At 33.1% G+C, this 13,368-nt stretch overlaps 1 non-coding gene across 1 annotated transcript; it reads right to left on the bottom strand.

Moving 5' to 3' along the window:
- Nucleotides 1–11,760: 11,760 nt before the first annotated feature.
- On the bottom strand, nucleotides 11,761–11,831 carry TRNAG-GCC (transfer RNA glycine (anticodon GCC)). The gene has a single exon. It is a non-coding gene; the product is annotated as a tRNA-Gly (tRNA).
- Between the last annotated feature and the right edge of the window lie 1,537 nt (nucleotides 11,832–13,368).

The following is a 13,368-nucleotide window of genomic DNA, read 5'->3' as shown; positions in this document are numbered from 1 at the left end:
TTTTCATGGAAATCCCCTCGTGTCTCCAACAACTTTTAAGTCATAGTCTGGCCTACGCATAGCCTTTTATCCACAGGGTCTTTGTCTCCTTAGTGAGTTTTCCTTATGGAATGCATTGTGCTCCTGTGGACTTTCACTTTCTCTGGATTCTTTTTCCTTTGTGGCAATATATCCCCCATAAATATTAGTTTTTCATCCATATCATATGCATCATGAGGTCTCTTAGGGACCGAAATTTGTTTCTTGTTGTTGTTATTTAAGTTCATTCTACCGTGTTGATACGAAGATTTTAACCTTCACATCCTCTGATAGAATGATATTAAATACGGGTAGCTGTAAGACACCAATTTTGACCCCTAAGATCCCTCATGCCATCTCACAACTTTGCATTTGGCATTGGGATCACACCTTTGTATCCTCCTCACCTGTCATTCATTGGGTTTGCATTTGGAGAGATCACCAAGCATATTTGTGATTGTATCAAAATTTATTTCCTTTGTTTTACTAACCAAAATACCAAAAATATGTCTAGTGTAGCTTTGTTTATTTTGTAGGTAATGTGTGTATCCACTTGTGCCTCATCAAGCTCACAACTAGGGTTTGAGACCCTCAATGCAAGAGATCAAGTCATCCAAGGTCTACATTGGTTCTAAGCCTCACATATGGATCCACGTGTTCTTTATTTGACATTTTGATCAAGAATTCATCAAGAGTTTGAAGCTTGTTTGTCAAGGAAGCCCTAATTCCTCTAGGTATTTTGTGTGCCTTCCTCAGCAAGTTTCTTCAACATTTGGTCAAATACATCAAGGGATACACAATTTTACTTCATCATAATCATATATGATCCTCCATGAGCCTCTAAGAGCAAAGTAACTTCAAGTTTGCAAGTAGGTTCAAGGAGGTTGGCCAGAAAAGTCAACTAGTCAATTCTAGGGTTCCCTAGACCCTATCTCCTACAATTTTTATCATATGAAAATGATTCCAAGAGAAAAGTTACTATTTATTACATTCAAAACAATTTCATGTTGGCATCAAGAGCTAATTTTTCTTGTAAAGTCATTATTTAGGGTGAACAATTATAGGTCATTTTGTTTGTGCCCTAGATAGAAGGTTAATTTCTAAGAACCATAACTTCCTCAATTTTTATGATATGAAGATGATTCAAGTTTCATGATCAATTTCAAGATGTTCTATCCAACTTTTCTTCTTTGATAAAGGTCAAACTTCACTTGAAAGGTCATAAGCCATGAGGAAACATTATAGGTCCATTTGGGTCATTATCATTGAACAAGCAATTTTCCTCAACTTCTAAAATCCATAATTCCATAATGAAAGATCCAAGTTGTGTCAAATTTGTGACCAAATTGAATATGATTGAAAGAGATACAACTTTTAAGAAGGAACCAAAGTCATTTGAAGCTCATAGAAAAAGTTATTCAAAGGGGAAAAAGGGGTCATTTGACTTTTAACTTAGAAAATGTTCAAGTATGTTTGATTCCTCCAACATCAAGGACAGAATTCATCATGATCCAAGCTTCAAATGGAAAAACTCCCAACATAAAAATTGTTCCCCATGATGGTAGCTTTCCAAAGAGTCCAATTTCATTCCATTTGGATCAAAATTGAAGGGGTTGCACATGGTTTCTTTGCATGGCCCAACTTGGCAACTTTTGAACTCAAATGTTACACATCTTTGCATGGCTTCATGTTATGATCTCAACATCATCTAAGCACGATTTTGGGCAGGTTGCAATGATCATTTGGGCCTAAGCACGTGCTCATGCACCCATGCACATTGAATTACTATTTTGGCCAAAATTTGAAATGGTGCAAAGATCAATTCCATTGCCTATAAATACATGTGCATTGCCTCAAATTAAAGGGGAACCCTTGCCCAAGCTCTGCCCAGCAATCTCATAGCCACCATTGAAAGAATACCTTGAGGATTTCATTGAAATCGAGCTTCTAGTTCAACTTTTGTTTATGAACTAGAACTCCAAGTATTCACATCCATTTTGATTCTAATCATCTCCTGCAAGCAAGACGAAGCAAGGCCAAGTGGAATTACATCAAGATCAAGCTTCAACACTGCAACCCGAAGGTGATTTTTCCAGAAATTCAACTCTTCGATTCTCTCCCATTTCTTAACACTTTAGCTTGATTTTTGGTTGACTGAAGTCCTACCAATGTAGGAATTGATACTGAGTTGCTTTGAGGTTGAATCAAAGCAATTCAGTTTGAACACCTCAATTTTCAACTCCACATTTCTCATTATAGAGTGAGAGTTGGAAAATTTGGAGGTCATATTCGAAATCCTCGTGATTTTCTCTTCAATTTGATGTATGATCCGTTTATTTTGGTGACGTTTTGATCTTGACCAGTCCGGTGAGGTGTCCGGAGAAAATGATCGGAGATAGGGCTTCACTGGTGTGCTTGCAATGTCCATACCATCTGATCCATTGGTCACGTTCTAATCTGGTCCATCCATTCTGATTACCAAGTGTATGCGTATGTTGACTGATAACCATGGTGGATAGCACGCGTTGGCCATCAGATCTGCCACCACAATTAATGAGGGAGATTTGATGGCCCTTGTTTTTCTGATTTAATCAATTTTCCAATTTAATATTTTAAATAGCATTTTCTCATTAAATTCACTATAATTTCAATTTTAATCCAAAAATTATGGGACTTTCACCAAAATTTCACAAATAATCGCCTCTTCCATTTTCTGAATTAAAACTAATTTTTGGATTGAGTTTGATATTTTTAGTGATTTTTGTGATTTTTGACTTATTTTTAATTGATTTTAAATACTTCTGACTTTCAAAAAATGCCAAAAAAATTAGTCAATGGTCTCTTAACCTTGTTTGACCTATGATAAATCCCTTGGCCATTTCTTTGGTGATTTGAAGGGATTTGAGGTTTTTGACCTTTTAAAATGTATTTTTCTTCATTTAAAAATTGATCTAAATTGTTTTAATTTCTTTAATATCTTTTTGAGTTATTTTATTGACTTTGTGTTGACTGAACTTCTGTTTGGCCTTGGTAGTGGTTGAATTGGACCTTGACTTGGTCAATACCATTGAATTTAGGGGGTTGATGAAGTGTAAACTTCATCCCTCAAGATGAATGAATGGTATTGATCAAGTGAGGTTCATCCCTTGATCAATTTAGGATCTCTTCATTTTCATATTCTCATCTTCATATCACTTCTTTCCCAATACATGCATGGCCAATGATTTCTCATAAGATCAAAATGCTAGTTGATTCATCAATGACCTTGTGTCAGATGAATCACCATGAGCTTGATTGAGATAGGTCCATCCCCTCTTATTTTTGTGTATGGTGTGCTTTTATGAGCTTGGTCTTTATACCTTGTCTCTAGAATGCATTAACACCAATATTATTATTTCCCGGCCTCAGATAGTTGTGACTTCTACATAAGTCCAATTACGATTGCTTAACATAATGCTAAATTTTCCAGAAAGCAATAGCATTTTTATAAGTGAGATTGTAAGTCTCTCATTCCTCATGGTATTGTGTGAAGATTTTGCCTTTTTTCCATTTGTGAGAGCTAGTGGCATACTTGTTGATTTATCCAAGTTTGAGCCTTTCTCATGAATGATGTCTAGGTTCATATCTTCATGCTTATGAGTGGATGGTTGAGTGTTCTCCAAAAAATGACTTAAACAATTTCTTCTTACACTAACATTCACTAACATTTCTCTGTATTGACTTTATTTTTAATGGCATTTACTTTAATGCAATTTAAATTCTTGCACTTTATTATTCATTGTCATTTACATTCATGCAATTTATTTATCTTTCAGTCATTTTTACTTTGCTCACTTGAGTCATATTTGTGCTTGTGATATATTTTGTGCTTGTGATCTTTGTTTTGTTTGTGGTCTTAGGACCTTAAAATACTTAATAAAAACAAAAACTCTAAAAAAATATATTGGTGGACTATTGGACCTCTGTCTGTGACTTGATTTTGGCCTTATGGACTTAGAGTAGGCAACATCCCTGAGTTATGGAAGAACTTGGCCAATGCCATTAATTTGAGATCATTCCTTGGCCAATGCCATTCATCTGATACAAGCTAGAGCAACTCCCTTTGGTTTATATTTTCCACTCTTTCTCTGTGTCTAAGTTGTTATTTTGATCTTATTGACATTATTTGATGGTTTCTCTTTGAGTATGTTTCAAGGGACCTTTCATCTGATACATCTAAAGGACATTAAAGACCGCTTGCTTTGGAGTTCTTGCTTGGATGTTTGGTTATCTTTATTTGATACCATTAGTCTTCTTATTAATTGCTTGGATATGATTTGTTGCTTGCTTAACAATCCAATAGAAATGAGTTTCTATCTGACACTTTTATCTTGTGGATGTTTCTCATTGGTTAGATCTTTTCAACTCTAAACTTTTAAATCTTGTCTAGGATAGTCCCTTCGTCTCCCCTTCCTTCTTTAATTTCAAAATATCTCTCTCTCATTTTTAAAACTTCTTTGTTTGTTGTTTTCAACTTAGACTTTTTTTAATGAGTAGAAATCTTGGCCTTATGCCATTGATTTTCAAAATATTTTCTTAATCAAATTTGTAAATGAACTTAATCATATTGACTATATTTTCAAAAAAGACAAAAAAAAAAAGAGCTAACAATATCACCTAATCCTTTTGGCGACTTTGTGCATTTTCCTTTTAACTTTTTTAAAAGAGAGCACTTAGATTTAAGTTATCTTTGGTAGAGATATAATTCTCCCATTCCATGATATATTGATGGTAAGACTTTCTACTTATTAGGGGTTAGTGGCATACTTGTTGATTGAATCCAAGTTGGAGCTCTCCCTTTTAAATGTTGTAAAGCCCTCATTATCGGTGGATGTTTGGTTAAGTATTCTCTCATTGATAACAAAAGATCTTTAAGTTGTTGTTAAAATCAATCCATACATCTTTGAAATTTTTACCACGAACTACGAGGTTTTGATCCCTCATTTTTGTGTTGGTACGTAGGCATAAGACCGAAGGTCTTGTCAAACACAAAAATTGTAAATAAATAAATTCTTTTCTCATCCCCTAATTCTAATTTTTAGCAATCATCTTTTAAACCAAAACACTTGCACACAAAAAAGGCTCCCTAGAAGTATCTAGGACACTTTGGGTGCTAATACCTTCCCTCTGTGTAACCAACCCCCTTATCTTAATCTTTGGCATTTTATTAGTTTTGATTTGAAAACTTCTTATCTTTGGGTTTTTTTCGTACTTTTCTCTTTTTATTTGGAAATAATAAAAGCGCGGTGGCGACTCTTTACTGGCATTGAGCTAACCAATAACTCAGTGGTTACGAATTTACCGTTACAGATACCAAAGCGCAGATTTTTAAACAACCTAGTCCAAAACAGAGAAAGCGCTTGGACAAATTTGAGAAAACATATAGCTAAACAAAAGTAATGACTCGTCGAATAGTAATCTGGTCGTGCGAAAGCAGGCGGGTTATTTGTCGTCGATAGGAGAAATGTGTTGGAAAAAGCAGGTATTGCCAAATTTATCTATTTTCTATAATTTGTGCGGAATTCTCATAATATAAGTAACAAGGATAGTGAGGTTGTGTTATAGTATGAATCGTAACCTCGGGTCATGTTTTCCCCAATTTAGATTTAAGTGATCTTTATGTTAAGTTGTACTCATTTAAGTGATTTTATTTTAAGTTATTTTCCAAGCTCCCAAATTTTCAATTTCTCTAGATATATATCGATAGGACAAGAGTTTGGTACTTAAACCATTGGTTTTTGTGTTTTGATATCTATTTTATTACTTCACACAACCGTGCACTTGCAGTTGCATCACCAAATGATTGGGACTTTGTGTCAATTGATTGGCTCATTAATTCAGCCCATGGTTTATTTCCTTTTTTGGTTTTTCTAACTCCTATATAAAGGAGGCTCGCCTCCACTTCATTTAATGTCACTTTCCAACCATTTACATTTTCTTTGAAATTTATATCTCTAGTTTTTTCTTCCTCTCTCTCAAGAAATTATCTCTTTCACTTAAAACTGCCTTAGTGCTTGTGAGTGAAACTTTGCTTGGGAGGAAGAGTTTTGTAAGTGGTCATGTTGTTTATTTAATTCTTTGGAGTGCAATACTCTTGAGAAGATTGAGTTTGGTTTGGGAGATAAACTATTCATAAATTATCTACTTTGGTTTATTGAGCTTTGTTGGAAAAAGTTATGCTTTGGTTATTGAGATCGGCCTTAAAATATCTAAGAAGGTTCTAGCTTAGCCTGTGGTAAACGTTATTTGTGGTTGGGGGATAAACCTGTAAAAATATCAATATCACCTTGTATAAAGTTTTGTGGGCATAACCTATAAAATCTCACAAGTTTATAGTCAAAATATCAAAAAAGACCTCTTTGGGACAGGACTAGGCAAACGTTCGGCCAAACCTAGATAACTCTCTGGAGCAATCTCTCTAACCCTATCATTTTAATTTATGTTATTTACTTTTCATTACATATTTCCACTGCAATTTACTCAAACAAAATTAATTACACGATCTTAATCGAGAATAGTATAAAACTAATCACAAATTTTAAACACCACAATTCCCCCCCCCCCCCCCCCTCGTATTGTGCTTGAAGTCACTTTTACAACAAGTGAAATTAATGCCTAACTTTTGTTAAGGACTAATCGTCTCGAGACAAAAAAAGACTTCAAGTTATTCACTAATTAAACCTTCATTCTTCAAGGGAGAAGGGTATAGATTCTAGAAAGAGAAAATGAAGTATTTTATAGAAGGTATGGATCGTGGTATTTGGAAAGTTGTGAAGGAAGGGAAATTTGTATCTACATGCAAAGTCAATGGTGTTGTAGAAAATAAACCTGAAAAGGATTGGAACAAAAATGATAAAGAAAATATGCAGTGCGGTTTGAAAGCGAAAGATGTCATCACTATTGCTCGGTCTTGATGAGTTTTTGTGAGTTTCCCACTACGAGGTTGCAAAAGAAATGTGGGACATTCTCCAAATCACTTATGAAGGTACTGATGAGGAGGCTAGGTTGGTCACATCAACCTATGAGTATGAACTCTTCATAATGAAACTTGAAGAAAACATTAATCAGGTGCAAACACGATTTACCCATATTGGGAGTCATATGAGAACTCTGGAAAAAATACTTTCAAATGAAGAATTGATTCTAAAAGTTCTTAGATACCTAAATTATAGTTGGAAACCCAAAATCATTATGATTAGTGAATTTAAAGATTTAGCAACAATGGACGCGCACATACTTTTTGGTAAATTACATGAACATGAGATAGAGCTGAAAAGACTTGTTAATAATGAATAATATGAGAACAAGAAGAGGAAAATCATTGCACTTAAAGCTATCAACATCAAAGATATGGAATCAGAAGATGAAGACTGTAAAAGTGAGATTAATAAAATCATGAAGCTTGTGTTTCGTAAATTCAAAGAATTCCTAAAGCATGAAAAGAAACCTTGAGGCTCCATAAGCAAAGTGAATAAAGTTCCTCGTTTATTCCTACATGTCATCAATGCATAGAGAAAGGGAACATAAGACCAAACAGCCCTCAAAACCATAGAAGAAACCAAAATCAAATAAAATTTAATAAATCCCAGATAGGAGAAAAGAGAGCATACATATCTTAGAATAACTATGATTTGGAATCTTCGGGTAAGGAATAAGTAAGCATTTGTCTTACGAAAAATCATCAAGACGGTGAGGTAACATCTAACTTTTCTTATCAAGATTTATTTCATATTTGTAAGAAGCTAACAAAAGAAACATTTAAATTATAACAAATCATTTCTACCTCTAAATACAATATCTCTTCCTTGAATTGAAGAATAAAAACATGTTGGAAGAAATATAAAAACTTAGAGAGAGACAATATGATCTAATTCAAAACTCTTCCCTATATTATAAAGTGTTAGACAAATCTATAAATTATGACCAATGTGGCATTTTGAAAATAAAATTGAAGATATTCTAAATACACTTGATAAGTTCACTATAGAGAGAGACAATTTGAATCTTTTTTATGTAATTAAAGGGCGTCTTACAATAAGGTCTATCTTGGTTATAAACCTAAGAACAATAGTAAAAGTTTTAGCAATATTTGTAATGCCCAACAAAAACCTAAATGCAAAATCCTAAAATAAAATTACTGCAATAAAGATGGTCACATTGTCATATTTTGTTTTATCAATAAGAGTCATGAGAGAAAAGAAGGGCATGCTCCTTCATACTTTTATAAAGAGCACTATGAAATTAAAAAGAGAAAGATCTATGTTCATAATATGTATTCCACTAACGTCAAAGAACCAAAACGATTTGGGTACCACAGATAGAAAAGTTAAATTGTGATGCAGATGATGATATCAACAGCTTCCCTTCAAGTTACACAAGTGAAAAAATAAACGTGTTCTATTCTTGAACTCTTACAAGGTAATAAACTTATTTTACTAATAACAACAAGACAAAATCATTAAATCTTTGAGTTTTTGTTAGATCCCTAATCTTACCATTTAGTTGTTCTAATTAATTATAGCTTTATTGCACAAGTTACTTAATACTAAGTAAGTTGTATAACAAAGGTAATAGAGAATATTTAATAACTCTATATGCATGTTCTATAAAAACCTTAATGTGAAATCCTTTTAAAACCTTTTTTCGAAAAAACCAAAACTATGGAAGATCTCATACATATTATCTTTGGTGAACTAATCCTTAGTAGGTAGAAGTAGAGGTTGTTACTTTTGCATGTATCCTTTGAAGAACATCATTGAAAGATAAAAATACAGGGAAATAAAAATATCAAAGACAAGAGGAAATCCAAAATCCAAATAGAGAGATTCAAGTTGAAGAAGTCAACTTAAGAGAATCAATGTCTAACTAAAGAATGGAGGACCATTGAGAATCATCTCAACCAAAATGTTAATGTAGATATTTCTAAGGAAATTGCATCTCAACGCTTCCTTAGCAAGATTAAAATCGAAAGATAGAAGAGCTTAGGTGTACAAGAAGAAGTGGTTTCATGATGGCATTTGTCTATCCTAATGCTCTTGATCTTGATGGTATCCATCAACAAATGTGATTAAGGTGTTAATGTTGATGGTATCATTCAAAGGTTGAGATCACATAACCTATTAAAAGGTTAAGATGATAAACTTGTAACGTATTTATATGTCTTATGTTCAGATCAACTCTAGTATCAAATTATTCGTAGAGAAGGAAAATCGATGGTGGCTTGTCGTTTCCTAGAAAGGGAAAGCTTATCAAGTTACCTTGAAATTTTGAGGTAGTACACTTAATAGAAATTGAAACATCTTAAAACTCTGATTGATTCTCTAGTAAGTGATTTATTAATTGCTTAGTCAATTAAATTTATTTTCTATTAACATATGGTTAAGTTTCAAGTTCTTTTGGATATTAAGGAGAATAAAAAGAGGTTGTACACAATATTCCTTAAAACACATTGATTATCTATTGGAAATAATCCAAACAAGAAAGATGTAGACTCCTAAATTTCCTCTCAGTTTAGAAAGCTTTAAAGACTTTTGAGTTATGTTTGAGAAAGAATCAAGGGGAAGAAGTTCTTCAAAGTATAAATATCGGATATTTTCAAAGTTGGATGATATCTTCCGTAAGGAGAAATAAGATCTTAGATCATATTCTTTATGCCTTACTCTAGATTGCTCATGCCCATCTCTATAAGGCAACTTGTTCCTTTTACATAGGATTTGTATGCTTAAGTTTGCATATTTTACTTCTCATATACATAGTTTTATCCACCTTTTTTATTTCGACAAAGATGGAGAAGTATACTCTCATGGAAAGTAAAGTATACTCTCTACTTAATTAAGGGGGGCTTTAATCAGTCCAAACACATATATGTTATCTCGTTTGCCACCTCTAAGAAGGTTATAGCATAGCCCGTGGTAAAAGTTATTTGTGGTTGGGGGATAAGCCTATAAAAATCTCAAGATCGGCTTGTATAAAGGTTCGTGGGCATAACATATAAAAGCTCACACGTTTATAGTCAAAATCTCAATAAAAAATCTTGGATACAAGACTAGACCAACGTTCGGTCAAACCTGGATAACTCTTTGGTGCAATCTCTCTAACTTTATCCTTTTAATTTTTACTATTTACTTTTCATTACTTATTTCTGCTACAATTTACTCAAACAAAATCACTAACACGGTTTTAATCGAGAAAAGTATAAAATTAATTACGAATTTTAAATACCACAATTCACCCCCCCCCCCCCCCCCCTCTCTCTCTCGTGCTTGAAGTGACTTGTCCAACACTACTAATCAAATGGATTGTGTTGTTCATGTTTTGGACAAGTTTTGTAGGATATTTGGCCAAGAAGTGAGTAGGGAGAATATGAGAATTTACTTCTTTAGAAATGTTAATAGTACCAATTGAGGGCAACTAGTACAAATGTCTGGTTTTATCGAAACTCATGTGCTTGGTAAGTACTTGGATTTCTGTTGCATGGTAGATCGTCGAAGAAATGAGATTATTGTTATTTGATTGATCAGGTGCACGCAAAGCTTGCGGCTTGGAAAGGGAATCATTTGTCTTTTCTGGGAGACTAACTCTTTCCAAAAGTGTGCTTCAGGCTCTTCCTGTTTATTCCATGATGACGACCATGATACATAAGGCATGTATTGTTGATATGCACAGGCTTTTCAACGTAGGTTTTTATGGGAGAGAAATAATGAAAGGAAATTACATGTTGTTTGTTGGTGTAACGTGGAAAACTGAAAGAGTGTGGTGGACTGGGACTTAGAAAACGGAATACTCTGAATAAAGCTTGTATTTTAAGGTAGGGTTGAAAGATTTCATTCGGGTATAAGGAGTTATGGAGTGAAGTGCTTCAAGTTAAATATAGTAGAAATGGTTTGCATGAGGAATATTCTATCAAACCGTCATATTTGAGCTCTAGAAAGGCATCGTTAAAGTGTTGCCAAAGATTATTGATAATTGTTTTTGGATTATTGTTGTTCATCATGCGTTTCGGGAAAAGAACTGATGTTCAAATTCTCTAGTTAGAACTGAAATTGAGTTTGCTAAAGATTATTGTTTCTATGATATTCATTTGTCTTGCTTTAGGCCTCTAATTGATGTTGATTTGATGAAAATTTATATTCTCTGATTAGTTTCGGTGTAAATATGTTTATTGGGCTTTAGCCCTCTTCATATATAAAATAAAAATCTCAATTGTACAATGAATACTCCAAGCGCCTACGAAATTAAGCCATGCATAAATTAATTGTATCTTTAAAATATATTAAATTTCATTCAAAAAGGACTCAAAACCATTAAACAAATACTCCAAACGCCTCACATATTGAGAAACTAAAATGGCTCTTGGGGGGAAAAAACTTAGAGGCCAAGTACTGAAATATAGATAGAACTATAAATATACTGATGTGATGTAGTAGTAATGTAATTATTGGAAGCATATTTGGGTGTCAAGCACAGAAGCCAGCTATGAATGCACATAATAACTCCCATAGCCACTTGATTTTATTTAGTGGAGGACCCAAAAATCAAAAATATGTGGAGAATTACATACCTATGAAAACACTCTTGACGATAACTATAATCATGTAATCATTTTGCTAAAGAACAAATTGAAATGATAAGAACATGAAATAGTAATAAGAATCCGTCACCAAAAATAGCACAGTTTAAAAATCACAAAACTATAAAAATGAATGCACCAGCCGGGAATCGAACCCGGGTCTGTACCGTGGCAGGGTACTATTCTACCACTAGACCACTGGTGCTGCTTGTTTTATTTCTAATGATTTATTTTTAGATATCATTATTCAAACCAACATTATATGTTCACCTCGAAAACATAACTTCTAAAAAAACAAAAACTCATCAAACCATCCTTATCAATGTTTATATCATTTATCACATATGTTATCTAACCTTATCCTCAATATAATCTCTTTGGTTTTATTCTTATTACAAATAAAGTCTTCTTTTTTATGGAAGCCTCAACAAATTCTAGTCAAGGTCATACTACCTCTTTTTTCTCTTCATTCAACTTCAATTATAAGACAAGACAATTATCTTGTATAAGGATAATTCTTCAATGATAGGTATTTTTAAAGTTAGTTTTTAGGAATTTTAATTTAAAGTTTTTAGTAAAATAAAAAAAGAAAAAATGTGATTTGAATTTAATGCTTAATTCAATCATTTTAATTTGTAATCTTTTTTAGTCACATAAACTTTTGTAGATTTCTCATTTTTTTATATTCATCTTAAAATCGTTTTTTACAAATTAAAAAATTAATTTTAAATATTCAGTAACATACATAATTAAACATTAAAATTTAATCAAATTTATATTTTAAAAGTTATTAAAAATGTGATTAATGATGAAAGTGATTAAAAATGTCTTGCGAGAAGGCCATTGATACTTTGTCTTATAAATATTTGAGGAGTTTTGCGAGATACTTTATCACGTTAATGATGGTTATATTTTTTTGCAACTTTTTCTTTTTCTTTCTAGAAGATGGTATTTCTTAGAGATTTCGATGCTCATGATAGTGTGGTTGATCCAGATACCCATTAGGTGAAGTGGCGATTGTGTCGTCATTGTTGTGAGTGTTATCAACATGTGATTGGCATAGTGAATTGGAGATTCGTTGAAAGAAAAAAATATTATGAGTTATCATAGTAATTTTAATATTTATGATAGTGAAGAGAATAGTTCGTTATTTTGGTATTTTCTTATCCAGTGCTGGCAGGATCAACGAGAGCTATCATGTTAGTTTTAATACTTATGATAGTGAAGAGATTAATTCGTTATTTTGGTATTTTCTTATCCAGAGTTGGCGGGATCAGCGAGAGCTATCATGGTAGTTTTAATACTTATGATAGTGAAGAGATTAGTTCGTTATTTTGATATTTTCTTATCCAGAGCTGACGGGATCAGCGAAACACATGTTTGGTCGTCTTCTATGACAAAATGGTAGACCTTAATTTTTTATTTAATAGTGAAACGGGGGGTTAGAATTTTCGGCACATATTTGTTTATATCATCCAACGGAATGGATGATGATGTTTTGTTGGAGCCTTGCATAGAAGACGATCAAGCATGCATGTGGCATCCTCAATAGGTTTGTGGGCGAATACTCCTATATGTATATGGGCATTATAACCTATTATGGGATTGGAATCCCTCTCAACCCCTTCGAGCAGACGTCCTTCAAATTATAATAGCTTGTTGAGTCAGCTAAGTTTCCTAAGCTTGTCCATCAAATTATAACTTTCTACAAGCCATTTTTTGTAACATTAACCTATAAAATG

Source organism: Lathyrus oleraceus, chromosome 2, assembly GCF_024323335.1.
Source record: "Lathyrus oleraceus cultivar Zhongwan6 chromosome 2, CAAS_Psat_ZW6_1.0, whole genome shotgun sequence".
Lineage (NCBI taxonomy): Eukaryota > Viridiplantae > Streptophyta > Magnoliopsida > Fabales > Fabaceae > Lathyrus > Lathyrus oleraceus.
Note: the sequence above shows the minus strand (reverse complement) of the source record. Positions and strands in the feature narration are given on the sequence as shown.